The sequence below is a fragment of the Cnephaeus nilssonii genome (assembly GCF_951640355.1).
Source record: "Cnephaeus nilssonii genome assembly, chromosome: 10".
NCBI lineage: Eukaryota > Metazoa > Chordata > Mammalia > Chiroptera > Vespertilionidae > Cnephaeus > Cnephaeus nilssonii.
This window is the reverse complement of record NC_137081.1, coordinates 76,759,357-76,787,078: the sequence shown is the minus strand read 5'-3', so window position 1 is coordinate 76,787,078 and position 27,722 is coordinate 76,759,357. Positions and strand designations below refer to the sequence as shown.

General features: G+C 43.4%; 1 pseudogene across 1 annotated transcript; it reads left to right on the top strand.

Annotated features, from left to right (window-relative positions):
* Positions 1 to 20,268: 20,268 nt before the first annotated feature.
* Positions 20,269 to 22,654, top strand: LOC307105909 (heat shock protein HSP 90-alpha-like; annotated as a pseudogene). The gene is made up of 2 exons: positions 20,269 to 20,863; positions 21,097 to 22,654. The product of its transcript is annotated as a heat shock protein HSP 90-alpha-like (transcript).
* Positions 22,655 to 27,722: the final 5,068 nt, after the last annotated feature.

The window sequence follows — 27,722 nt, the reverse complement described above, 5'->3', positions numbered from 1 at the left end:
AAGGTATTTTTCCTATTGATTTTTAGAGTAGAAGAGATGGGGGGGGGAGAGAGAGAGAGAGAGAGAGAGAGAGAGAGAGAGAAACAGCGATGTGAGAGAGACACATCAATTGGTTGCCTCCTGCACGTGCCCTGACTTGGGGCCAGAGATCAAACCTGCAAGTCAGCTATGTGCTCTTGACTGGGAATCGAACCTGTGCCCCTTTGGTGTGAGGGCCAACACACTACCACTGAGCCACACCGGCCAGGGCAATAAAAACATATATATACTTTTAAAAGTTAATCGTACTTACCAGATGACCCAGCAATTCTACTGGTAGGTATTTACCCATGAGAAAGGAAAACATGTCCACCCAAAGACTAGTATGCAAATTTTCTTAGTAGTATCTATATATATAAAAGCCTAATCGACCAGAACTCCCACTCCCCAGTGGAATCGGGCCTAAGCCGCAGTCTGGCCTCCCTCTGCAGGAAGCAACCAGGCCGGCCAATCAGGGAACAGCATCATCCCCATCACCCTGCTGCTTCTGCCAGGCCTCCCTCTGTGGGAGGTGACTGGACAGGTGTTCAAGGGATGGCACCACCCCCATCACCCCACCATTGCCGCCTGGCCTCCCTCTATGGGAGGCGACCAGACAGGCCAATCAGAGGATGGTGCCACCTCCCCCATCGCCCCTCCGCCACCACTGGTCGCCGCCACCCCCCCATCACTGTTCCCTCCCTCTGCCTGCTGGTATGCACCTTGGCTGGCCAGGGGCCGCCTGCTCACCAGCCCCGCCCATGCTGACTGGTTGTTCTGCCATTCAGTTGATTTGCATGTTATGCTTTTATTATATAGGATACAACTGAGCAATTAAACTACGGATACATGTTACAAGACGAAGGAATTTCAAAAACATTTTACCAAGTGAAGAGAGTTAGATATAATCAACCACATATACTATGATTCCATTTGTGTGAAATTTCCAGACAAATGTATAGAGACAAAATAGATCGGCAACCGCCTCAGGCTTGGGAGTTGGGGGGAGGGGTGAGAGCTGAGACTGACCACAAAACAGGAGTCATTCTGTTTGCGGGGAGATGCAGACGTTCTAAAACAAGATTGGGGTGAAAGTTGTACAACCCTATAAATTTATTAAAAACAACTGAATTGTACATTTACAATGGGTGAAATTTATTGATGTAACATATCCCTCAATAAATCTGTTTAGAAAAATCTGGGTAACGATGTGGAGAACATATTACAGGGGATCAGAGTGAAAGAAAGGTGATCAGTTAGCAGGCTGTTGTTTTGGTCCAAGAGGCACGTGATGGCACCTTAAACCAACCTGGTAGCAGTGGAGACGGAAAGAACTGGGGGACTCTGGCTACGTTCCGCTAGTGGAGTGACAGGATTGCTGACGGCTTAGACATGCCTTGAGGAGCGAGGAGGACAGAGAGGCACTGTGGCGGTGGTGACAGTGTTTGTCTTTTGCAGTTAAATTCCAAGGGGTCCCTAGCACCCTTGCTAAGGGCTCTGGCCTGTGTGTGAGGAGAGGAGAAGGTGTGTGTGTGGTGGGCGGGGCACTTTTTAAAAGTGCAGATTCCTGTGGTCTGATTCTATTGAAACAGAGTTGGTCAAGGTTGGTCCCCGTAATCTTCATTTGTACAAATTCCCTCGGGTGCTTTAGAAGCACTGCAAGGTTTGTAATCTGTTGCAGGCATCATTTTAAAAGTGCAATAACGCTTGACTTTTGCTAATTGGCTCCCATGAACTTGTCTAATATCCCTCTTCAGGGTCCTAAGCATAGGTGTCCTGTTGCCATTCACAGATCTGCAGCCCTGAGAACACCAAGATCGGAAGTCCAGCATCCTGGGGAACTTGGTTCTTTTACACTTAAATTCCAGGCTGGCCAGCCAGCCCCAATCAGCCCTGACTGGCCCCAATTGCCAGCCAGGCCAAGGGACCCCACCCACACACAAATTCGTGCACCGGGCCTCTAGTTTCTATAATAAAAACACCAGTGTGAACTAATTTTAAAGGATATTAGGCATCATGAATATGTCAGTGTGCCACAAATTAATCTATAAACAGAATGCTATCCCAATAAAAATGTCAAAGGGGCTTTTGGGGGAATGTAACAAGTTGATTCTAAAGTTCATATGGAAGACATGTGAAAAGATGCTCAACATTATTAATCATCAGAGAAATGCAAATTAAAACCATGAGACATCACCTCACACCTGTCAGAATGGTTACATACATTCAATAAGGAGTTAATATCCAAAATTTAAAAAGTACTCATATAACTCAACACCCCCCAAAATCAAACAATTCAATTAAAGTTCATCTGGAAAAAATAAACATACTAGTATAATCGGAAATTTTCTGAAAAGGAAGAGAAATGAGAGGACACAAATCCCAGCAGGTATTAAAATGCACTGTCAAAACCACAATAAGTAATGGAATTATGTGGGTAGTGAGCCATGAACAGATAAGCACATCGATTCAATGGAAAAGAGGCCAGAAATAAACACAAATGTTTGTGAAACTTTCTTATTGGATAAAGATGGCACTTTAAACCAGTAGGAACCAACAAATCCTTTAATAAATGGTATTGGGACAACTGGGTTGCCAGCATGGGAGAAAAAAGAACCGAATTGCTCACTTGATCCCTACACTTAATAAATTCCAGGTGTATCTAGGTATTAACAATAAGATAGAAGCTATAAAAGTATTAGACTGAAGTATGAAAGGATATGAGAATATTTTATGCTATAGGAATGAAGAATGCATTTCTAAGCCATATGCAAAGCCCAAAAGCCATAAAAGAAGTCACTGATGTATTTGACTTGATGAAGCTAAAAGTTTTCGGCATGACAACAAATATTGTGAGCAAAGTAAAACAGAAAAACTACTGACTGGAAAAATGCCCACATAATAAACGTCAGGAGGCTAACTTCATACATATATATCCTAAATCAATTTTTAAAACAGGTCAATGAACCAATAGAAAGAAATTATAAATTTATAGCAAATCCATGAACATGAAATTCATTGAAATAGAAATAGAAATGGTGCATCTATATATAGAAAACCCTAATATGCAAATAGACCAAACAGTGGAACAACCAAACAACTGAACTACTGAAGAACCGGTCACTATGATGTGCACTGACTACCAGGGGGCATGCGTGGAACATGGCGGCCATCAGCCACAATGGGATGGTAGAGCGGGGGCGCCACACCAAGGCAGGGTGCCGGCCGCTGTCATCGGGTCGAGCCTCTGGTGGTTACTGAAAATTCTTTGCTCCTGTGTGCCATGGTCCTGCCCGCCACTCACATCTGCTGCCAGCGCCCAGCGCCAGCTCCGAATGCCCCTCAGGACTTCTCCACCTCCTCCTGCTCCTGAGGGGCAATTGGGTCGGCAGCCGCATCTTGCACCCACTGCTGGTGCCAGAGCCGCCTCACGCACCCACTGCTGGCACCAGCCCCAATCGCTCCTGGGAGCAGGGCTGTTGGCAGACAGGGGGCCAGGGGCCACGACGGGAGGGGCCAGGCAGGGGCACAGAGGATGGGCCGAGACCCGCCCCTGTGCCCACCACAGCCTCATGGCCCACAGTTCCTTTCAAGGTGCACAAATTTGTGCACTGGGCCCCTAGTGGCCATATAAAAGATGGTCAACCTCACATGAAACAGGACGGTATCATTTTTCATCTATCAGCTTGATAAATTTTTTTAAGTTTAATAATAAAGTCTTAGTAAGGCAGAAGAAGCAGAGACCCCTATACTGTCAGTGTGAATAGGTACAACCTCTATGGAAGGGTATTTGGCATTACAAGAGTAAAATGTGTACTGATCCCTTGACCCTGCATTATACTTCTAAGAGTTCATCCTTTAGCTGTGCACATATACAAAGATGTGTACTCAAAGTTTGTAACAACGAAGACTAGACACAACTGACTATCACTAGGGAGCCAATCAAACAAACTGAACATTTAAGTCAGCGGATGAAGGATCACGCAGCTATAGGAAAGTATGAGGTAATTTTAAGTATGCTGGTATAGAACAATCTTCATGCTACATTTTTTTAGGGAAAAGGCAGCAAGCAAAGCAGTGTGTGTAGTACGCTCCAATTTTTGGACAAAGAAGGACATGATACCTGTATTTGCAGAATGTCTGGAAACTTGCATCAGAAACTGGTATGGTGCCTACGTCTGAACAGGGAGACCGAGGACTCTGAGTTTGGGGTAGAAGAGAAACCTATTGTCACTACACACTTAATTCAGTTTATTTTAATTGTTTACCAAGGGCATGCATTCATTTTTCAGTTAAATGGACAAAATGTACTTTAATATACAGCATCAACTAAGTCCAGTCCTCCCATTTTATAAATAAGGAAGTGAAGGAAGTCCCGCCCATTCATTTATTCCTCCAGAAGATGTTTTTGAGTGATGCATTAGTTGCCCATTGATTTGGGTGGTAAACACACAATGCAATATTCAAATGCTGTGTCTTAGAATTGTATACTTGAAACCTATATAATTGTATTAATCAATGTCAACCAAGGAAATTTAATAATATTTTAAAGATAAATAAATGCAAAGGAGGAAGTCAGGAGGCCATCCCAGTAATCTAGGCATTACAGAGTGAGAGATAGTGGCTCAGAGGACCAGCGGTGGAGGTGAAGAGGAGAGATTTGACTTCATGAGGTGGCAGGATATGACATGCATGCTGGCCGTGAGATGTCAGAGAAACTGACAAGTCAAGAACGACTTTGAAAATATGGGACTGCCATTATTGGAGAAGGAGGTTTGCAAGAGCAGTGGGTTTAAGGGGGATAGTTAGTTCGGTTGTGATTCTGTTGGACATCCCAGTGGAGCTGCCCAATGGGCAGCTGTAAACCCAAACCTCTAGTTCAGGGAAGAGGACCGATGAGAGATAAAAACTGGGAGTCAGAGAGGTGGCGTTTAAAAGCAGGAGAGCGAGCAGTGGGCCACGGGCTGGCAAAGGCGTAGCTTGAGCCCAGCTCTCCCTGCTCCTGCCCTTCCGCGCTGGAGATGTGAGAGGGAGCACGGACTGTCTTCCTCGTTCTTTGGTTTGTAAAAGAATTAATTTCTGGCTTTCTTTTTTTAACAGGAAAGTGTTTCATGTTCAGTTTAGAGATTGAAAACCAGATAATAAACACCAAAAATTTAAATAACCTATAATTTCATCAACCATAAAATAATCACTTCTAACCATGTGATTTATGTTTTTCAGACTCTTGCCAATTTAAAGTCACACAATGCCTACAAAGTATGTTGCTTTTGCTTTTCTATTTTATAAAGAAATATGAGAAGGGAAATGGGGGGGCACTTTGGAAGGCTCACCTGGTGAAAATAACATAATGCCGGCTTTCTGCCCGCCGATGCTTCGTTTTGCATAAGGAGGGTCAGTGCCTCGTCCTGGAGCCCACAGGGAGACTGGCTTTCCTATGTGCACCGCTGGCACCTGGCGCATAAACACACAAGTGGGCACTTGGCTGGTGTCACCGCCTGGTGATACTATGCCTCCCTACCTCGGGCTTCCGCCCTGCCCATAGCTGGATAATGAGAGGCTGTTTCTGGGCAGCAGGAAACGTACTTCCTTTACCAAACGGTGAGGTTCAGGAAAGGTTACTCAGCAGCGGTTTCACAGTGGAAAGAGAAAATTGTCTCAGACAAAGGGAGAAAGGAAAAAACCTTGGGAATTCATTTTGTCTTTTGAGCTCCCAGAACATCTCATTCAGAGGGGAACTGTCACCTTTCTATTCCTGGCCTGATAGGAGGCTCAGAACTAATGCCTGCCTGCCTTTTGCCTGAATTTCTTTGAAAATCTGAGGCCCAAAGGGGCTCCCCGGGGAGCATCTGCTTCAAATACTGATTAGCAAAAGGAGCAGAGGGTGCGGGGCAAAATCTGCTGACCTCTCTCCTGCCCCCCATGCCTTCCCCACTCTCCGCCCTATCCTTCCAGCTGCTCCTGTCAGGACAAGGTGAAATTGGGGCCACTGAGCCCCAGGGCCAGCGTTTTCACCGCTATGGAGGCCAGGCATCTCTGAGCACAATGACCTCAGCGTCACTCACTCCTGCGAGAGCTCGGCAAGACGCTCTGGTAAAAGAGGCAGCTCACCTGGGCTCAAATCCCACCTTGAGCAAGTTACTTAATCTTATATCAGACTCAGTTTCCACACTTGCAAAATGGGGATGATAATACCCACCAGTCAGGTCTGGTGGCAATAAAATGTCTGCAACACCCTGGCTCGTAGTGGGGTCACAGCAAACATTATTGTCCTCCTCTGAGGCCAGCCCTGTCGATGTGGGTTCCCTCTCTCTGTATTCCTTTTGGGGTCCTCAGAAGGTCATCTGGCGACACACTTCTCCTTTTCTATCTTCAGGAGTGCTCCAGAGAAAGAACCCCAGGTCATTCCCTCCACATTTGCAGTTGATACTGAAATAGATGTGATATTGAGTGCAAAGTCTCCAAGTCACAGTGTAGGACTTAGGGAGGGTTCAAAATAAAAAATGACCTGTGGTAGAAGTTTAATTGGGAAAATGGGAGTAACTCTGTTTGGGGAAAATGTACATTCTCTGGAATTTCTCCAACAGCCACACCAGTGGGGAGGGAGGCGTGTGGAGGCCTGGCATAGAAAAGAAGTCCAGGTCCTGTGGTATGAGAGGTCTCCTAGGGTTAGGACTCCTGCTCTGGCCCAGGTCAGGGCTCCAGAGAATGCACAGGGCCCCAGGAGGAAGGTCGAGCTCTGCTAGTCTGAATGGCTTCATCAGATCGTCTCACTGGCACCTCACAGAGTCCTCCCCCGAGGAAACGGGAAAGCCTGGCATAAGCGATCTTATTCTTTTCTACTTAGGCATTGTTAGAAGATACACCGGGAGAGCGGTGGTGAACAAAATTTCTGATTTAAAGATTCTAGTTTCAAGATAATCTCTACAACCCAGTACTGAATGCCCAGGTGAGACAGGTGGTGTTAAGGCCACTCCTGCACAGGCCTGCTGTCCCCCTGCCTCCCTCCTTTGCACGCTCCCCGAAGCCGCCCTGAACTGTATAGGGTCCATCAGTTGGCCTTACATCAAGAGAGCCTGGTCAGGTGCTTCTGCTATCAGTATTTCCACCGATGCCTTGCTAATTAGAATAGCGGATGCCAGAAATGGCTCTTCGATAATGAAATTACCCACTTGCTGATTAACACGATTCTAGTTAAAAATGCATTCTCACTTGTAAAAATATAGTATGTAAGACACGTGGGCTGGATAAAATGGAGACATTTCCCACCTTTTATAATCAGGAAGTAAGAGCCCTGCCCCGAGGAAGGGGTGTTCGCTGGGCCCCACATCCGGCCATTGTCTCAGAGGCCTTCTGGTTGCCAGCGCCAACCCCACCCCAATCGAAGGCAGCCTCTGGCATGCAGCAGTGACTGCCTCGAGTGGGAAGAGGTGAGAAGCTGAAAAGGCAGGGAGGTGGACTCGCTTCCAGAAGAGTTTTTCTGGACCATTTTTGTCCCTGCTGCTTGCTAATGTAATAAGTGTCTGCAGGAGTGGCAGAGTTTGGTCTGAGACTTTTCTATTTTTGGATTAAACATTTTTTTTAATGAGACTTCTTTTATTACACCAAGACTGTGAGTCTCCTGAAGTCTCCCCAAACCATCTCTGAGCTTAGTTTGCAACGGGGCACCATCACAATGGCTATACACAGTAAGAAGTTTCCAGCGCATGGATACCGGCGTGGGGGAGTCAGGACATGACCGGCAGATGTGCGGGGGGGAGAGAAAGAACACAGTGATGCTGCGTGGTAACTATGGACACGTTTCTGAGCCCTCTTTAGAGACCTCTAGAAATAAATAGAAGATGCTCGGTAAGAGGCTGGTGAGATCTCACAGCAAAGCTGGCTCGGGCCCAAACCATTTCAGTTTGGGCATCAAAAGCAAATGTAACTTCATTTCCTACCTACATGCCAGGGAAGCCTGAAATGTTAGTTACATCCAAGGAAATTAAGTACAGTTATATACAATAATTTTAAAAAATCATTTAAAATATACAATGGTTTCTGTTATAAGCTATCCTGGAAAAAAAAACAACAGTTGAGATGTTATGCCCAGATTTCGTGATCCCCAAAGACCACCAGGGAGCCGAGTCGGATGCAAAAGCAAGGAGCCTTTATTCAAGCTAGCTTGAGCTCAATCACACACACACACACACACACACACACACACACACACACACACACACACACACACACACACCGGCGCTGCTGCGGCGAGGTGGGGAGAGAGAGCGAGCTTCAACAAAGGTTTTATGGGGGTCTGGGGCAGGGGAAGAGGTGGGCTCCTGAGTTGGCTGACCTCGATTGGTCAGCTCCAGGTCAGGGTTTTATTTCAGGGTTTTACAGCAGGTCTTTGGGGCGCGCGCAAGGGATAGGGAATGATTAACCCATTCCCGGGTCTGAGTTCTGCCTTGCTACTTCCTGATGGGGAAGGAGCTTGCTATGGTATAGTTTAATTTGGGCACAACTGCTTTGCTGTGGTCTTTCCCGGAAGGCAGGTTATTCTGGGGACAGGATGAAAGGCCTTGCACAAAAATGGAGTCTCTGCCCTTTCAGAGACAACCAAGAGCAGAAGTCTTATCCAAGTTATGGCTTCTGTGAGATGTAATGGGGACATGGTTCATTTTCCTCTACCAGACTTACTGGTATAAGAAAGTTTTCTCTATGACTTCTGCTGATTTCATGCACTACATTCCTGGAAGGCAGATGAGTGGAGTGGACCCCTGGGTAGTGGTATCAAATACCAACTACTGAGAAGTCTGGAGGGGTTGCGAGGGGGAGGTTGGATTCCCATTTCACCTCAAGAGGCCGTTTTGATCGGGTGACTGCTCAGGTGCACAGCCACCCCAGGGAAAGAGAAAATCACATGGGGCTCTAAGCTGGGGACCTCCTGCCACAGGCCAACAGGAGGACCCTCCTAGCCTGTGTCCTCGGAGGCAAAGTGGGAAGCTGGACAAGTCAACCAGCAAATCGGTACTGAGCCCTTGTGAAGTGCCAAGCACCGTGCCAGGCACCGTGAGCCAGTCTTGCTATGAATAGTCTTGTGAACGGCAAAGGCAAAATCACACACGCTAGTCCTTATAAAGCAAGTGGGGGGTCAAAATCCCAGGCCCTCAGGAGGCAGCATTTGCTCTTCTAGCCAACCTGTTAGTCCCAACAAGTAAAGCAGCTGCAGGCGTGATGCTTGCTCCGCCTGAGCCTTGATGTGCCCCAAATTCCCTCTTCCTCCCTTCCTTTCTTTTTCTCAGCAACGAAACAAATTTTAGCATCTAATATGTTCCAGACACTTGTGTTAGATTCTGAGAATACGGAGATGAAAACACAAGTTATGGCCTTTCAGAATTCATGATCCCGTGTGTGTGTGTGTGTGTGTGTGTGTGTGCGTGTGGTGATAAAGAGATATAAACAGACCATTAAAACCACTTTATAAACAGTAGGATAGCAAAGCCTCAGGTAACTCAGAGGAGACACATCAAACTCAGAAAGCATGTCGGGGGTATAAGGACAAGCTCCCTGGGTTGATGCCACTTGATCTGAGTCTTGAAGGACAAGCCAAGTGGCCAGGGTGAAGGATGAGGATAAAAGGCATTCAAGGAAGTGGGCAGCGTGTGCAAGGGCTGTTGTGACTGCAGAATGCTGAGAGGGTCTCCAGGGAACTCGGTTTGGCAGCTGGGGCAAGGCATGTGGGGTGGGAGGTGGAATCAGAGGAAAGTGAAACTTGAGGCTGAGCCCAGATCACAGGAGAAACTGAACTTAATTCTAAAGGTGATAGAAGACCAAAGGATTTAAAATAGAGAAGGAACAGAAAATATCTTTGTTATAGGAGGTCAAAGACTGCGGTAGAAAAGACAAAGACAGGGCCATGACAGTGGTTTAGGGTGTAATTCTAAAAAAAAAAAAAAAAAAAAAAAAAAAGACCATTCAGGTGTACTTGCCATAATATCAGTGTACTCCAATAAGTCGTCTATAATTAAGATTTTTAAGTTGTGTTCTCATTATTCCCTAGTACTGGTACCTGCTTCCAGGAATGCTGTTTATCGTCTTAGTAAATCATGTTGCTTTACTCCCCACCTATTGCTTCAGCAGCTCCTCAATGGTTCTTTGCTTCAGAGAGAAGGCGACACTATTGGGATCAAAGACATCATAGCTCAGCTTTAAGTTTCAAATTGATTTTGAAGATATCAATGTGATATGGTGAAGATAATAATCTTGAAAGGTAGGTTTTGTTGAGCAACAAAGGTATTTTCTAAATTCTGAAACTTTCCCTTTAAATAAGCAGAGAAAAGGGAAGAACTTGGATAAGAGCAAAACATTTGAAAGGGGAAAGGGAGAGAGGGCTAAAGGTCTGATGCAAATGTCCTGGCTTACCTTGTGGGTGGAAACTTCCCGAAGGGGTATAAGGAGCCCGCTTTATGTTTTGAGAAACTTGAAGACACTGGGTTCTGTGTCAGAGGAGACTGCTGGGCACTGGCCCTGCATTGGATGCCTGGAGCAAGTGGTAAGGCAGCTTCATTCAAGTGGACCCAGCCTCCATGCCACATCCTGGGCTCCAGGAGGGCCCACAAGGACCAGTGGAGATAAGGGGGTGCTAAGAAAACTGGTAGACCAGAAGAAGACTGGGCATCCAAGAGGGAGGCCACAGAGCACAGGGCCTGTTTATAAAAGCTATAGTAGGGCCTGGCTGGTGTGGCTCAGTGGTTGAGCATTGGCCTAGGAACCAGGAGGTCACAGTTTGATTCCAGTTAGGGCACATGGCTGAGTTGCAGGCTCGATACCTAGTGTGAGGTGTGCAGGAGGCAGCTGATCAATGATTCTCTCATCATTGATGTTTCCATCTCTCTATCCCTCTCCCTTCCTCTCTGAAATCAATAAAAATATATTTTTAAAATATATATAAATGCTGTAGGAGGGACCTCAGCTTTAGCAGTGACATCCACAATTCCATCCAGGACCTACTTCCCCTCTGTATCATGTATAGAGCTTGCCAGAGACCCTATAGACTGAGGGCCATCTCACGGAAGCCAGGGGAAACCCAAAGGCCCTACATCTGAGCCCAGGTGCCCAAGGGGCAGGGAGGGACAGCCTGAGATAGGATGTGAATTTGAATTCACTATTTACCCATAATTGACAGTTTTAAATTGGAAGAGACTTAAATTTAATAAACAATTTTAAGTGTCTTCCTCATGGGAAAGAAGGGGGATGGTCTTAAGTGGATGGGGCAGTTTGTGAATATAAGGATATAAGGTTACTTTTGGGGGGAATCTGAGTTATAGTGAGTAAACTTCTCTCCTGCTTCATCAATGTGTGTGATCCATACACACACAAACACACACACACATACACACACACACACACACACACACACACACACACAGGCTTTTGAAGTCCTTCTCTGACCAAAGTTATCACATCAAAAATTAAGCTCCAAAATAGCAGACATCATAAGATCCTTGGAAAGGTTGGCTTTCGAAAGAAAAGGCTGAGGACTTACCTTCTAGCAAAGGGGAGTCAACAGAGTGTAACAGTTACGACCTTGGAGGCCAACACTGTCTTACACTTTGGTTCCACCACGGACTAGCTGTGACCTTGGGAAGAAGTCATTTACATATCAGTTTCCCATTCAGTGAAATGGGAGTAATACTCGTACCCACTTCATAGGCTTGTTATGAATACTGAGTTCATATCTGGAAAGTCCTTGGAACAGCTTCTGGCATACAAGTGTTGCCACAGAAGTGTTTAACAATCAAACTTTGGTCTCAAACGCCTAGGGACTTATGATGGAAGGGAGGGTCACATGTGATATGGTGATTTAGAATAAAAACTGTAAACTTTTTGTTCATACTTCTGAATCTGGACAGGTCCTTTGGCCCTAGAGACCCTTCTCTCCCCTAAATCTCTGTCTACACAGTGCAGATAAGATTATTTTGTGTTTCTTACTCTAAAGAACTGTGAAAATTAATGAGTAAGACTGTGAAGTGCTTTGACTTCCTTGAATGAAAAACTAAATCATAAATTAAAGGTCATATAATTTTTTAGCACTTTCTCACAATCTTCAACATTCAACTATGTCATCATTATTGTGTTTCTTCTAGTGTTCAACAATGCAATATGTTTGATGAAATGTTTGACCTTTAAATATCTCATAAAATTTAGAGCTGATTGGCCTACAAATGCTTTTGATATATTTGATGGTAGATTTTTAAAAAATATATATTTCATCACAATGGTGGTAGTATTCAACAACGAGGAAGAATTTCTTAGACCTGAATCCAAAAAATTAATCTGACATCTATCTAAAAATAGAGATGGTTTCTTCCTTTTATGTCCCTTTCTCTATTTTTAAAAGCTCACTATTTGTTCATTTGCCTTCCCCAGATGTGATCTGGGAGACTGAAATCTTTTTATAAAACCTAGCTGGAAGAGCTCACAGATATACAAAGGTGCTGATAACACCAAAGGTGCAACTTACGTCAAAATATCACAGAATTCAAAACTTTAAGGATCTGTTGTTGCCACTTCGTCTTCCATTATTAAATGCATAGAAATCACAAGGGGTACACCTGTGAGAATTTTGTGAATTAACAAACATCCAAAATGCAGAACTAATGGGGATGACATTTAGGCTTTGAGGCAGGGCTAAATTCAGGTTTTTAAAAGGTTGGTCAGCTGTTCCATGCAGATGTTGTTTTTATCTAGTGCTCAAATCATTTCATCATACAATCATGTTTCTTGAAAAGGCAGCAAACGTGAGGCTTGGGATATTTTTAGAAGAGGTAGTTCCTATCTGTAGATGCACATAGGAATTACACGAAGCTGGGTCCACTCCCATGGTCTAAAACAGTGTTGCAAACTGGGTCCTGGTCTATTCCTAGGCCCCAAAATCACCTTGTGAATCAAAACTGAATTTAATAGCTTGAATTGTTACCAAGCCCATAGTCCCGTAAAATATTGTTCTATAGCCATGCTTTTCCACAGCAATATATCTGAGGTATTTCCCAAAGGCTATCCTGATAATAAATGAACCTATTGTGTGACAGGTCAGAAAAACAAACAAACAAAAAGAAACAAACCTGAATTTAAAATAATAGAAGAGAATAAAATACATAACATCATGTCGTGCATTGTATGTTGAAAGAGGAAGCTTTTTCAATGCGTGTGTGTGTGTATGTGTGTGTGTGTGTGTGTTTTGGATTATGATACAAAATGTATTTTTTAGGGTGAGTCAATAAAATAGATTTGAAGGTTACCACGCTAGATTACTATATGAAGATTTCCCACCCAATATAAGCTATTAATAAGAGAGAAAATTAATACAAACCTAATGGAAAATAATTTTCAATAAGTTTCATACACCTTGAAATTATTCACAACCTCTAAACCAGTTATTTCATCTTTGGATATCTACCTTAAGGAAACAATCCAAAATCCAGACAAAGATATTTTTTACACAAAAATGTTCACTATACTGTTATTCATTTCACTGAAACCCAAAACAGCTTAAATGCTTAATAACATGGAAGTAGTCACTCAATTTTAGAATATGAAAACTGGTTGAGTATTGTATCATCATTAATAGCACATTTTCAGAGGATTTATAATGATGTGGGTAATGTTTATGATATAATATTAAATTTAAAAAGATTCCCTATATTCTATAATCTTAAGAGTGGTAAAAACTTGCTAGAATAAAAATGTTAAAATATTGGTTTTCTGAGTGGCTGAGTTATGGATTATTTTCATTCTCTGCTTCTCTATATTTTTCAAGTTTTCTATAGTACATGTGTGACATATCTATTGTCTAGGGGGAAAAAGGTGTTTCTTTCAAAAAACAGTTCCCTCTCCCCAGGAGAGTCAGTGTACTTTCTCATCAGTGAGTCAACAATGTCATCATTTGCTTTTTTACAAGGACTCCACCTCAGGTGACCCCACCCCCACCCCACCCCTGTTGGCCCAGAGACAGTAACATTTCCCTTCTTTAAATGCATTTTCATGGTGTAAAATGACCTTCAAGATTCTGTGTCGCATTCTTCCTGGATGATTGGCACAAAAGCAACAGCACCTGGGTCAAGGTGTCTTGTCTCTCAGGCAGCATGCCCATAGGTATCATTGCTTTTCTCAAGAGCAGCATCTCAGTTTCCTATCCTGCTATAGCAAATCACCATAACCTGGTGGCTTAAAACAACTCACACTCGTTATCTCACAGTTCTGGAGGTCAGCAATCCAGGATGGTTCTCTCTGGGCCAAAAAATCAAAGCATCGCCTGGCCTGAGATCCAGCTGGACATTCTAGAGGAGACTGTTCCTTTGCCTTTTCCAGCTTCTCAAGCCGCTGCATTCACAGCCCCTTTCTCTGTCTTCAAAGCCAGCAGCTTAGCATCTTCAGCCCTCTCTCTGCTTCTGTTCTCACATAACCTTCTCTTGTCTGACTCTCCTGCCTCTGTCTTCTTAAGGATCCTTTGCGATTACAGTGGGCCCATCCAGATGATCCAGGGTAGTGCTCTACCTCAATGTCCTTAACATAATGGCATCTGCAAAGCCCCTTTGCCATGTAAGTAACATAGTCACAGGTTCTGGGGATTAGGACACGGATATCTTTAGGGAGACCATTATTCTACCACCACCAGGTTTGACAGAACAGCCTGAAACTGGGAGTTCATCTCTCTTGCATACAGACAAAGTGGTCTGCAACTGCAGTGCCAGTTAGCCCTTCCGAATGTGTACAGACCCCTGATTTTCCACTAGGGGGCGACATCCATTAGTAACAGGGTCTGTAACTCAGTGGTTGGCGCTGGCCAAAGGTTCGCCAAGGGAAGAGATACTTCCTAGCTTCTACAGCATCACAACCTGCAGACAAGGTGCAAACACAGCCCCAAGTAGATGCTAGAGGACCAGCGGTTGCCATCACGACTCCTTTCTATGCTGGTCGCCTAGGCGATTGTTATGTAGAAGGCAAATGAGCCGAAGAAGGGAGCTCATGAGCTCAAAAAAATCAGAGGTTAACAACAATAATGAAAACCTTCTTAGATATGCACAAGTTTGCTGTGAAAATTTTTTTAAAAATCAGAGATTATTATAACTTGCTTTTTTTTTATTTTAGAACTTTAAAAATTCCTACAGTAATGCCACATTGAAAAAAAAATAGAAAATACAGTTAATTAAAAAGCTATGATAAAATATATTGCTTTTATGTCACATTAACGCTGAATATGAAACAACTAAGGGTCCGTTTTATTTTTGAAAGCCCCTTTACAGAGTTGTGGATTTAGAAAATTAAAATTCACTTAAACAACTAAATTAAACTTCAAAGCAGTAGGAACATTTGGTTATTTAACGATCCTCACACCTTCTGTTTGGGTTTATTTGCTTAAACTCAATAGTGTGCTATTTTTAAAAGATTAATTTCACTGAATTAATTAATTTGGAGCCACAGTTTTCTCCAGGCCCCTCCGCCCCGCAGCTGTGCTTCTGTAGCCTCCCGTGTTCCCCACCTTCCTTCAAAGCTGATGAAATAAAATGCCAGCATTCACGAGCCTTTTCCTCTAATTCCTCATTGTGGTCAATAGAGTAAAGAAATCTGATTCTTTTCTGTCTGTCTCTCAGCTTTTTCTTCTCAAGATATTATCGTGCCTGAAATAGTCCAGCTTCTGCCCCATTTGCTAAATTTCTGCCCCATCCCCTCAAAGCTCAGCTTCACACTGCCTCTTCCCCGCAGCCTTGGAGAGCCACACAGGCCAAGGCCAACTCTCCCTGCTCTGAGTTTCTCCAGACTAGATGAGCTACCCCAAGTCTGACACTTAATCACCAATGTTCTTGCCAAGCGTTTTCATGTAGCCTGGTGTTATTTTCCTCATCTTTTATGGCTTAGGGGGCCTTAGCTCGGAGAGGTTAGGCCACTGCCCAGATTCGCACAGAACACTCAGGAGCGGCTGGACACTCCAGCCAAGTCTCCAGACCCTTTCCCAGTGCCTGAGTCCCTGCCCCAGGCTGCCTCTTGTGTCATCATATTGCCCAAAGCAGGTCTTTTCATGTGATAATGAGATTACCCTTTCAAATATTTGTATCTTTCCATCCTAGACATTATAAACTGCTTGAAGGTGATCGTATTTCTTCATGCAAAATACAGCAAACATATATTGAGCTCTTAGTCTTTGCCAGGTACTGTGTCAAGTGATAAAAATGGAAGGGTAAATTAAGACAATCCCTACCTTTAAAGTTCCTAGTTGGGTGCAGACAGAACAGAGTACACCACTATGACACGGCAGTGTGAAAAGTGTCCGAATGCAGGACAATGCAGCCTGGGTTCAGGAAGATCTCTCCAAAGGAAAAATCCTCCAACTGGGACTGAAAGGCAAGGAAAGCAGAAGAAGGGGGAATTCGCCATGAGCCAGGTGTCACTCAGGTATCACCTCATTCAATCCTCCCAGCAACCCTAGCAAAGATGTGGGGACGGCAGAGGATAGCAGGTAGTTATGATCCATTTACTGCTTCGCCATCCACTATTAACACCAACAAACTCCTATGCAGCTCTTCTTATGTGCTGGCACTATTCCAAATACTTCACTTACGTTAATTTAATGGTTGCAACAACCTTTCAGGGTGAGTAATAGGATTGTCCTTATTTTACAAATCAGTAGAGTAGGCACAGAAAGGTTAAGTAACTTTTCCACAGTCACACAGTAACTGGATTTAAACCAGGCAGTCTAGCTCCAGAGTCTGTGCTCATAACCACCACACTATGCCAACTCTACCAGACTATTTCTTCATCCCTTGAATATTTATACTGGCAAAAGTAATGCATATTCTTACTAAAGATGCCAACAATTAAAAACTGTGCAAAATGTCATTTTTTTTATACTTCACCTGATATAATCTCCAGTATTTTGAGTGAATTTTGAAGCTAAATATTATTATGCCCATTTTACATATGGGAAAAGTGAGTCTTAGAAATGTTAAGTAACTTGCCTGGGGTCACAGAGTTGAAATTCTGGGGTTCAGAACTAAATCTTTCTAGCTCTACCATCTGTATGGGAACTGCCAAGCACGCTGGGGAGAGTGGAGAGGAGCCCGAGCTGATGGCCAGCATGTGCTCCGCAGGCACAATCAAGGTGGGCTGCACATGCCACACTGATAACACCTGGTTCTTCGTGGTGATGCACAAGGGGGAGGGACGTGATCCTACTGGGCTTTTCATGTTGGTGATGTCCAAGGCGGAGGGGACATGATCCTACTGGGCTTTTCATGTTGGTGGTATGCAAGGCGGAGGGGACATGATCCTACTGGGCTTTTCATGTTGGTGATGTGCAAGGCGGAGGGGACATGATCCTATTGGGCTTTTCATGTTGGTGATGTGCAAGGCGGAGAGGACATGATCCTATTGGGCTTTTCATGTTGGTGATGTGCAAGGCGGAGAGGACATGATCCTATTGGGCTTTTCATGTTGGTGATGTGCAAGGCGGAGAGGACATGATCCTATTGGGCTTTTCATGTTGGTGATGTGCAAGGCGGAGAGGACATGATCCTATTGGGCTTTTCATGTTGGTGATGTGCAAGGCGGAGAGGACATGATCCTATTGGGCTTTTCATGTTGGTGATGTGCAAGGCGGAGAGGACATGATCCTACTGGGCTTTTCTTGTTGGTGATGTGCAAGGCGGAGGGGACGTGATCCTACTGGGCTTTTCTTGTTGGTGATGTGCAAGGCGGAGAGGACATGATCCTACTGGGCTTTTCATGTTGGTGATGTGCAAGGCGGAGGGGACTTGATCCTATTGGGCTTTTCTTGTTGGTGATGTGCAAGGTGGAGGGGACATGATCCTACTGGGCTTTTCATGTTGGTGATGTGCAAGGCGGAGGGGACATGATCCTACTGGGCTTTTCTTGTTGGTGATATGCAAGGCGGAGGGGACATGATCCTATTGGGCTTTTGGGGAGAGCATGAGCATGTGGAGACTGGAATGTCAGAAACCAGAATCTGGATCAAGGCAGTGGTAAGAATAGACCGACACTCATGATCTTAGTGGAATGGAGCAATGGAACTTGATGACAGTGAGGGGAGGCTCTCCAAAAGAAAAGCTTGGATAGAGATCTGAAAAATGAGGGACACGCATCCCAGTGAGAGGGAATAGCATGCACAAAGCTGTCAGAAGGAAGCGGGCAGGATGCTCGCAGGGAGCTGTTTGTAAGAATCTACACTAATAAAAGAAAAACATGCAAATTGACCATCACTCCACTATGCCCATCAGCCAATCAGGAGGGAATATGCAAATTAGAAGAACAAAGATGGCGGCTGCCCAGAGACAGCAGACTCTGGCTTGAGTCTGCAGCAAAAATGAAGAAGGCAGACTCCAGCCGGAGCGAAGGCCTGGGTCCCGGGTGCCAGAGGAAAACTGGTGCTAGAAGCCAAGGGAAGGAAGGTCTATTGCACGAATCTCTTGCGCAACAGACCTCTAGTGTGAAATAATAGTCTTTTGAAAGGCAATTTGGCAGCTGGTGTAAGAATGTTCAATGTTCATACTCTTCAACCCAGTAAACCTCTTTCAGGTTTCCATCATAGAGAAACTACTTGCATGTGGGCACATTAACCCGTTGAAGACAGCAGTGTTCAAACAAAACTCTGGAAACAGCCTAAGTGCCCATGTACAAGGAAATGGTGAAATAAGGAATAGAACATCATCTTACAAAACACCAGACAGCAATTAAAAGGAATGAAGTAGACCTAGATATGTAGCTTGGAAATATCTAGAAGACATAGGGGTTAAAGAGAAAAAGAAGATTATTGGCAAGTCTGTTCCAAAAGTATCCCAGATCCATCACCCTCTAGTTTGGCCCCTGGCATTGGCAAACAAGGTTAATCCTTCCTTGGCGTGGGGCATGCTGCTTTCAGAAAACTGAAGTGGAAAGCTCTTTCTGAGGACACTTTCACTGCGTTCATGACTGGTCAGACTGAGGAAATAGTCCATTGAAGTACATGTTAGGGGCACCTGACATTGTATTAATTTTCTGTTATTAAATCTGAATTTCTCTCGAGGTACCAAGGTAAGCTTGATTAATGTTCTCTTTCAAATGATCCCTGAGTGGCAGCTTTCTTGCCTTTAATTCAAAGTCTAGTGCAGCTCCTTGTCAAACGGTTGCCAGGAGATAGAAGAGCCACCTCCCCGTCTCCCTGCCATGGCAACGTGCCGTTACTTCCTAATCCATCTTCTTTCTGTGGAAGTCTAGGTTTCTGAGAGTGGGGTGCAACCCTTGATTAGCTAATCTGGCAGAGAGAAAAGAATCTTCTAACCTTCCTCTGCTCAGAGACCTCCTTATGTGGTTTATGATCTTGCCCTATAGCTGCCATCATTCTTTTTTATTCTCTCACAGCTTCAGTGAGACACTTCTGGAACCAGAAATAAACTTTGAACCCTTAAAAGTACAATATTTCAACCTGGCCAGGTGGCTCAATTGGTTGGAGCATTGTACTGTACACCAAAAGGTTGCAGGTTTGATTCCCGGTCAGAGCACATGCCTGGGTTGTGGGCTCGATTCCCAGTGTGGGGCATGCAGGAGGCAGCCGATCAATGATTCTCTCTCATCATTGATGTTTCTTTCTCTCTCTCCCTCTTCCTTCCTCTCGTAAATCAATAAAATATATTTTAAAAAATAAAAAGAGATATCATCAAAATTATTTCCAGTTTATTAAAAATTCATATGTCCAGGCTCCGACTCAGAAATTCTGATTCAGTAGTCCTGGAGTGAGGACCAGGCATTCCCATTTTTTGAAAACTTCCCAGTAAGTCTGATGTCATGTGAAATGTGATGAATATGTAAGTGTTCTTTTGTGTTCTTTTTTCCTTTTTAACAAAGAAGGAATGCTTGTTGCATACACATCAAGGACTTGTAATCTCGTGTCCATAAATCTAAAAAAAGATAAAATACCATAAGGAAAGATGAAAAGGAAAGAGCTCCTTCCTATGCTCTGACTGCATTTCTAGAGTGACTGATCACAATGGCTAGAGCGTGGTCCCAACACACCAAGGCTATGGGTTCGATCCCCACCAGGGCACATACAAGAATCAACCAATAAATGCATAAATAAGTGGAACAACAAATTGATGTTTCTCTCTCTCTCTCTCTCTCTCTCTCTCTCTCTCCCACCCCATTTCAATTTTTAAAAAGATATGCATCAAGTTGATTCTGCATCCTCGTGCTGCGTTGCTGCAGAGCCTTTGCGGACCCATGGAGGAGGAGGAAGTGGAGACGTTTGCCTTCCAGGCAGAATAGCACAGTTGATGTCACTGATCATCAATACTTTCTACTCAAATAAAGAGATCTTTCTGGGGAGCTTATTTCAAATTCATCAGATGCTCTGGACAAGATCAGATATGAAAGTTTGACAGATCCCAGGAAACTAGACTCTGGGAAAGAGCTGCATATTAATCTCATTCCAAACAAGCAAGACCGAACCCTCACTATTGTGGATACTGCAATTGGAATGACCACGGCCGATTTGATCAATAACCTGGGTACTAACGCCAAGTCCGGGACCAAAGCATTCATGGAAGCTTTGTAGGCTGGTGTTGATATCTCTCTGATTGGCCAATTTGGTGTCGGGTTCTATTCAGCCTATTTGGTTGCTGAGAAAATGACTGTGATTACCAAACACAATGATAATGAGCAGTATGCCTAGGAGTCGTCTGAAGGAGGATCCTTCACAGTTAGGACTGACATAGGGGAACCCATAGGTCATGGAGCAAAGGTTATCCTGCACCTGAAAGAGGACCAGATGGAGTACTTGGAGGAGAGATGGATCAAAAAGATTGTGAAGAAACACTCTCGCCGAAACCGGTTTGGCTCAGTGGATAGAGCGTCGGTCTGCGGACTGGAAGGTCCCAGGTTCGATTCCGGTCAAGGGCATGTACAATGGTTGCGGGCACATCCCCCGGTGGGGGGTGTGCAGGAGGCAGCTGGGCGATGTCTCTCTCTCATCGATGTTTCTAGCTCTCTATCCCTCTCCCTTCCTCTCTGTGAAATATCAATAAAATATATATATATAAAAAAAGAAACACTCAATTTATTGGCTATGTCATTACTCTTTTTGTGGAAAAGGAACATGACAAAGAAGTCAGTGATGATAAGACTGAAGAAAAGGAAGAGAAAGAGGAAGAGAAAGAAAAAGAAGAAAAGGAGTCCGAAGACAAGCCTGAAATCAAAGATGTTGTTTCTGACAAAGAGGAAGAAGAAAAGAAGGATGGTGACAAGAAGAAGAAATAGAAGATCAAGGAGAAGTACATCAATCGAGAAGAACTGAACAAAACAAAGCCAAATTGGACGAGAAATCCTGATGACATTACTAATGAAAAATATGGGGAATTCTACAGGAGCCTGACTAATGACTGGGAGGATCACTTGGCAGTGAAGCACTTTTCAGTTGAAGGACCGTTGGAATTCAGAGCCCTTCTTTTTGTCCCAAGACGTGCTCCCTTCGACCTGTTTGAAAACAGGAAGAAAAAGAACAACCTTAAGTTGTATGTTCACAGAGTTTCATCATGGATAACTGTGAGGAGCTGATCCCTGGATACCTGAATTTCATTAGAGGTGTGGTGGGCTCTGAGGATCTCCCTCTAAATATTTCCTGGGAGTTGTTGCAATAAAGCAAAATTTTGAAAGTTAACAGAAAGAACTTGGTCAAAAAATGCTTAGAACTCTTCACTGAACTGGCAGAAGATAAGGAGAACTACAAAAAATGTTGTGAGCAGTTCTCTAAAAATATTAAGCTTGGAATTCATGAAGATTCTCCAAAATTGGAAGAAGCTTTCAGAGCTGTTAAGATACTACACATCTGCTTCTGGTGATGAGAGGACTACTGCACCAGAATGAAGGAGAACCAGAAGCATATCTACTACATCACAGGTGAGATCAAAGACCAGGTCGCTAGCTCGGCCTTCGTAGAGTATTTTCCGAAGCATGGCCTAGAAGTGATCTATATGATTGAGCTTATTGATGAGTACTATATGCAGCAGCTGAAGGAGTTTGAGGGGAAGACTTTGGTGTTAGTCCCCAAAGAGGGCTTGGAACTTCCAGAAGATAAAGAAGAGAAAAAGAAACAGGAAGAGAATAAAACCAAGTTTGAAAACCTGTGCAAAATCATGAAGGACACCTTAGAGAAAAAAGTAGAAAAGGTGGTCGTATCAAACCGATTGGCGACATCCCCATGCTGCATTGTCACAAGCACATACGGCTGGACAGCAAACATGGAGAGAATCACGAAGGCTCAGGCCCTGAGCGACAACTCAATAATGGGTTACATGGCAGCAAAGAAACACCTGGAGATAAACCAGACCATTCCATCATCGAGACCTTAAGGCAGAAGGCGAAGGCAAACAAGAATGATAAGTCTGTGAAGGATCTGGTCATCCTGCTCTATGAGACCGCGCTCCTGTCCTCTGGCTTCAGTCTGGAAGACCCTCAGACACACGCTAACAGGATCTACAGGATGATCAAACATGGTCTTGGTGTAGATGAAGATGACCCCCCTGCTGGCGAGAGCAGTGCTGCTGTGACCAAAGAGATGCCGCCCCTGGAAGGAGACAATGACACCTCACCCATGGAGGAAGTAGACTAAGCTCACCTGGAGAACACCTGCACACGTGTTTAATACTTTACCTTCATTCTCTTGGATAATATATTTTCAAGGACTTTTTTCTTTATTTTAGTTAACATTTTTAATATATGTTGGGCATGGCAACTACTTAAAGGGAAGACCGGGTTCCTTTCCCCCTCTACATGTGTGAGACTGTGATACTTCAGGTACTGAAGCCAAGCTCCTGTTTCTTTCCTAGTTCCATGTTGGCCTGTTTAAACATAATGGGGTTATGTTTGTTGTAAGATATGTGTAGCCTAATGTTAGTTAGCTTTGTGGTCTGAGGTGTTTATCTCTCAAGCAGATTCCCAAGTAGACCAAATCTTTTGTTGCTAAAGTGTTCTGAGATGCGTGGTGAAAACAACCTTCATCCCCTAAGATCTGCTTTTTGAGCCTAACATCCCCTGTAGTTATCAACTGCATGTTCGGCCTCTAGAAGTTAGTATGCTAAGCTGACCAACACGATGGTAGTAACTATCCACAGGGTTTGTCTCCAAAGAAAAGGATTGTTTAGCATCGCAGAAATATAAGCTACCTAGGCATGTTGTTAAGCCGCTTGAAAGTAACTCAGAGCAAGTTTCGTGAATAGATGTGTAGTGCTCTAGTCACATTCTGCTTTAAAAGGTTATGGCAAATACAGACAACGTAAAAAGAAAAAAAGATATGCATCCTTCAGTATGCAGAAGTTCTTTATGCAGACATCCCATTTTGACACATAGAACATTAAAAAGATAAATAATCAAGCGGTAAGATTAGTAAAATTAATAATTTCTACTGCTTCATCAAGGATATTCCTAAGTTAAACTGGTATTTTTTGGGTTTTTTTGTTGTTGTTTTGTTTTTAAAAAGATGTTTATTTTGAGAGAGAGAGGAAGAGAAAGAGAGAAACATTGATGTGAGAAACATTGATTGGCTGACTCCTGCACACCCCCTACTGGGGATCGAGCCCACAATCCGAGCATGTGCCCTGACCAGGAATTGAACCAGCATCCCTTTGATGCACTGGACAATGCCCAACCAACTGAGCCACACTGGCCAGGGCACTGGCTTCTTTTTCCCTTTTTTTTTTTTTTTTTAACTTCAAATGTGTAACAGGTTCTGTGCCATTGCCTTGAATCCTGCTAAGGCATCAGAAGTTTTACCCATCATTGCTTTGACACTACCAATGCAAATGTCAGCACAATGAAAAAGGCAAACAATATTTTGAAACAATTATTTAAATAGTTTTGATGTGCACCGCTGTGTGATCTTTCTCCAGTTAATGTCGGCTGCTGGGGAGGCAAGTAGTTGGATATAACCAAGGCTGAGGTTCTGCCAGTCAGGTACAAGAGACAGAGAGGACCAAGGGAGTCAAAGGTGTTTTAAAGGGGAGGTACACAGTATGTATTTGGAATCTCAACTGAGAAGGGAAAAAAGAAGGTGAGAACCAAGAGAGATTGCAATGGATAGTGAGAAAGTGGTTTGGTCAATGAAAGGATGGTTTGGTCCAAGCGGGATGGTTGCCATTGAGACGTCAGAGGTACTATAGTTTATTGATGATATCAAACCTGTTTTGACTGTATGACAGAAAATAAGAGTGACTGATAATAATAAGAACAGTAGCTGGCACTTACTAAGGCACTAAGCTAAGCACATCACAAATGTTGTCATTTGATCTTTATGTCAATTCTATGAGAGAAGTACTATCATTATTCATTATCATTTATCCACTGGATTTAAAAATGGAGGGTTTAGGGAGGTTAGATACTTTACTCAAGATCATTTTGTACTGGAATTGGGCTCCAACCCAGGTTGCAGTCCCCAGGGCCCATCTACTTCATCACTACCCAATAGTTTCCTATCCCCAACAAAGTCAAGGTATTTGGAAGTCAGGCTTGGTCAGCCTTTGCCTTTATAAAGAAAGAGCGATGTATGAGTGAAGTGATGAGAAGAAAACACCATGGTGAAAACCTAGACAGGTAGGCAAGAGGTGGGCACACCTGGCATTTTTCCTAGCGGTGCCATCCCTTCCACTTTCTCCTGTAATAGTTGCTTCCATTCAATTCACTGAGTCCTTCCCTGCTTGTGTATTCTCAGCTTTATTCCTGTCTCTTCCTTGGTCCATGGACATGTGACTCAGTGACAGGAGCCTGGAAAAGAGGGACAGACTATTTGCATGTTAATTTGAAACTGAAAAAAAAAATTTTAAATATGGCAGATGCATTTTCTTCACTTAGAGATAAAACATATGTTTTGAATAAGAACAGATCATATTACTGATTTACAAAATTTGACAAAATAACAGTTCTAGAGTTCACAGTTATCTTTAACACTAATCTTTGTCTAATGAGACAAGCTTTCCAGATCCCCTTTTTTAATGAAAAAAAAAGCTGTTTTGCATAATGCTTTACATTTTTTTTCAAAAAATCTCATTTATTCTTTAATACATTAAAACTTAAATATAAGATATCTATAATAATAAAAGCATAATGTGCTAATTAGACCAGACATCCTTCTGGGCGAAGCCGCAGTGGGCCGGGCGCCGGGGCTGAGGAGGCAGAGGCGGCAGAGGCCCCTGGCCACCGCAGCGGCGGGGGCGAATTTCGTGCATCGGGCCTCTAGTATAAAATATAAAACAATTATATAGAAGGTTTACTCTGACCTAATAGATACTAAATTGCTGAACCAAACACAGCACGTCTTTTCTTATATTCCAGTGGGGGAGACAGACAAGGACAGCTTTTCACAGGTGACTTCTCTGCCTTGACCCTCCTGACACCCTGTGCAGTAGGTGGTTGTGTAGGAAGAATAATGACCCCCGAAGAAGTCTACATCCTAATCCCCAAACCTGTGAATGTTACCTTACATGGCAAAAGGGACTTCATTGATGTGATTAAGAATATTGAGATGAGGAAATCATCCTGGATAATCAGGGTGAGCTCAATGTGATCACGAAGTCCATATAAAGGGGAGACAAGAGAGTCAGAGGAGAAGATGTGCAACGGAAGCAGAGATCGGAGTGATGCAGGGCACAGGCCAAGGAATGTGGGAACCTCCAGATGCGGAAGAGGCAAAGGAGCAAATTCTCTCCCATGCCTACACTGCCAATGCCTCCATTTTAGCCCACCAAGGCCCATCCTGGATGCTTGGTGTCCAGAGTTACAAGATAATAAACTTCTGCTGTTTAAAGCAACTAAGTTTATGGTAAGTATTATAGCAGCAGCCCGAAACTAATATAAATGGGCATCATTATTGGTCCTATTTAACTGATGTATATGAGTGAAAAGTTCACATGACTTAAACCTCACATTCTGGAGGGAGTATAAAATGGTACAACCTCCATGAAGGACACATTGGCATTACATATCAAAGTCACAATACATTTACTCCACTTACCCCAGTCCTACAGATTGACCTACTTGCATGAAATCACACATGTTCAAGTTCATTCACAGCAGCATTGTTCATTGGAGCAAAACACTGGAAACAATCCAATTGTTTATCTCTAGGGGCATAATGGAATACTATGCAACTGTGGTAAAGCATGAGGAGACTCTCTACATACTGACATGAAAAGATCTCCAAGATATATTCTCCTTTTTCCATTTTCATACATAAAAGGTAGCACACCATATATACTTTTGTGGATGGTGCTTTTGCTTACTTAAACTGAGTGAAAAGTTCACATGACTTAAACCTCACATTCTGGAGGGAGTATAAAATGGTACAACCTCCATGAAGGACACATTGGCATTACATATCAAAGTCACAATACATTTACTCCACTTACCCCAGTCATATACATCATATACATCAGTTTCACTCATATACATCAGTTTTCATACATTTTCATACATAAAAGGTAGCACACCATATATACTTTTGTGGATGGTGCTTTTGCTTACTTAAACTGAGGTTTAAGTCAAGCAAAAGCACCATCCACAAAAGTATATATGGTGTGCTACCTTTTATGTATGAAAATGGAAAGAGGAGAATATATTTCATATTTGTTTATATTTGAATAAAGAAATACTGTGAGAGTACACAAAAACCTATAGAATACAGAGCTGTATGGAATGAGGTGAATGGTCAGAGAGGTAGGAAAAAGATTGTTCAATATTCATCTTTTTATGTCTTATTTTTTAACAATGTGAATGTGCTACCCCATTTTTCTAATTAATTTTAAAATAAGTTTAAGTTGCTACGGGCCTACGGTAGCACAATTAATGACAACAGTAGCAATAAAAGTGAAAACAGCAGTAGTGGCAGCAGCTACCCCTTATTGAACACATGTTATGTGCCCAATCCTTGCCTTTCTTATTAAACCATTACAACAACCATGTAAGGTACGGATCCTTATTCTATTTACAGATGAAGAAGCTGAAGCTCAGAGAGGTTGAAACTTGCTTGAGGTTCACTCAGCTTGTAAGCAGAAAAATTGACCTCCTGGAGCCTAGAAACCATGTTGTCAACATCTAGCATTAGTGCTCTTAATATCACAACACAGTATATCACAAACAAGTTGTTGACAGACAAAAGTGAAAGCCACGCTGGCTAAGTGGAGTATGAAGTTTTGGTTTTTTGGTTTTGTTTTTTTATTTTTTGGGGTGGGGGGGGCAGTCTTGTCTGTGATGCTTCGGAGAACTTTATTTCAGGACAATCCATATTTATTTATTTATTTATTATATAATAGTTTGTTGATTTTGAGAGAGAGAGAGAAAGGTAGAGAGGGAAACATTGATGTGAGAGTGCAACATCCATTGGCTGCCCCCTGCATGCCTCCACCAGGGGTGGAGCCAGCAACCCAAGGATGTGCCTTGACCAGGAATGGAATAAGCAGCCTTTTGGTGCACAGGACAATGCCCCAACTGAGCCACACTGGTCAGGGCAATCCATTGTTTTTAAATTTGTAAAATTAGGTAGTCAAATCGTCTCATCAGTGTTTGCACCATAGAATTAAATTGACAGGTTCTTCCTTTCATTCCAGTCCAAGATCTGGGTCCCAGCCCCTTGAGTTCTCCACCTGCCTGCCAGGCCAGATCAGGGCCTGGGGCAAGGACATAAATGGAGG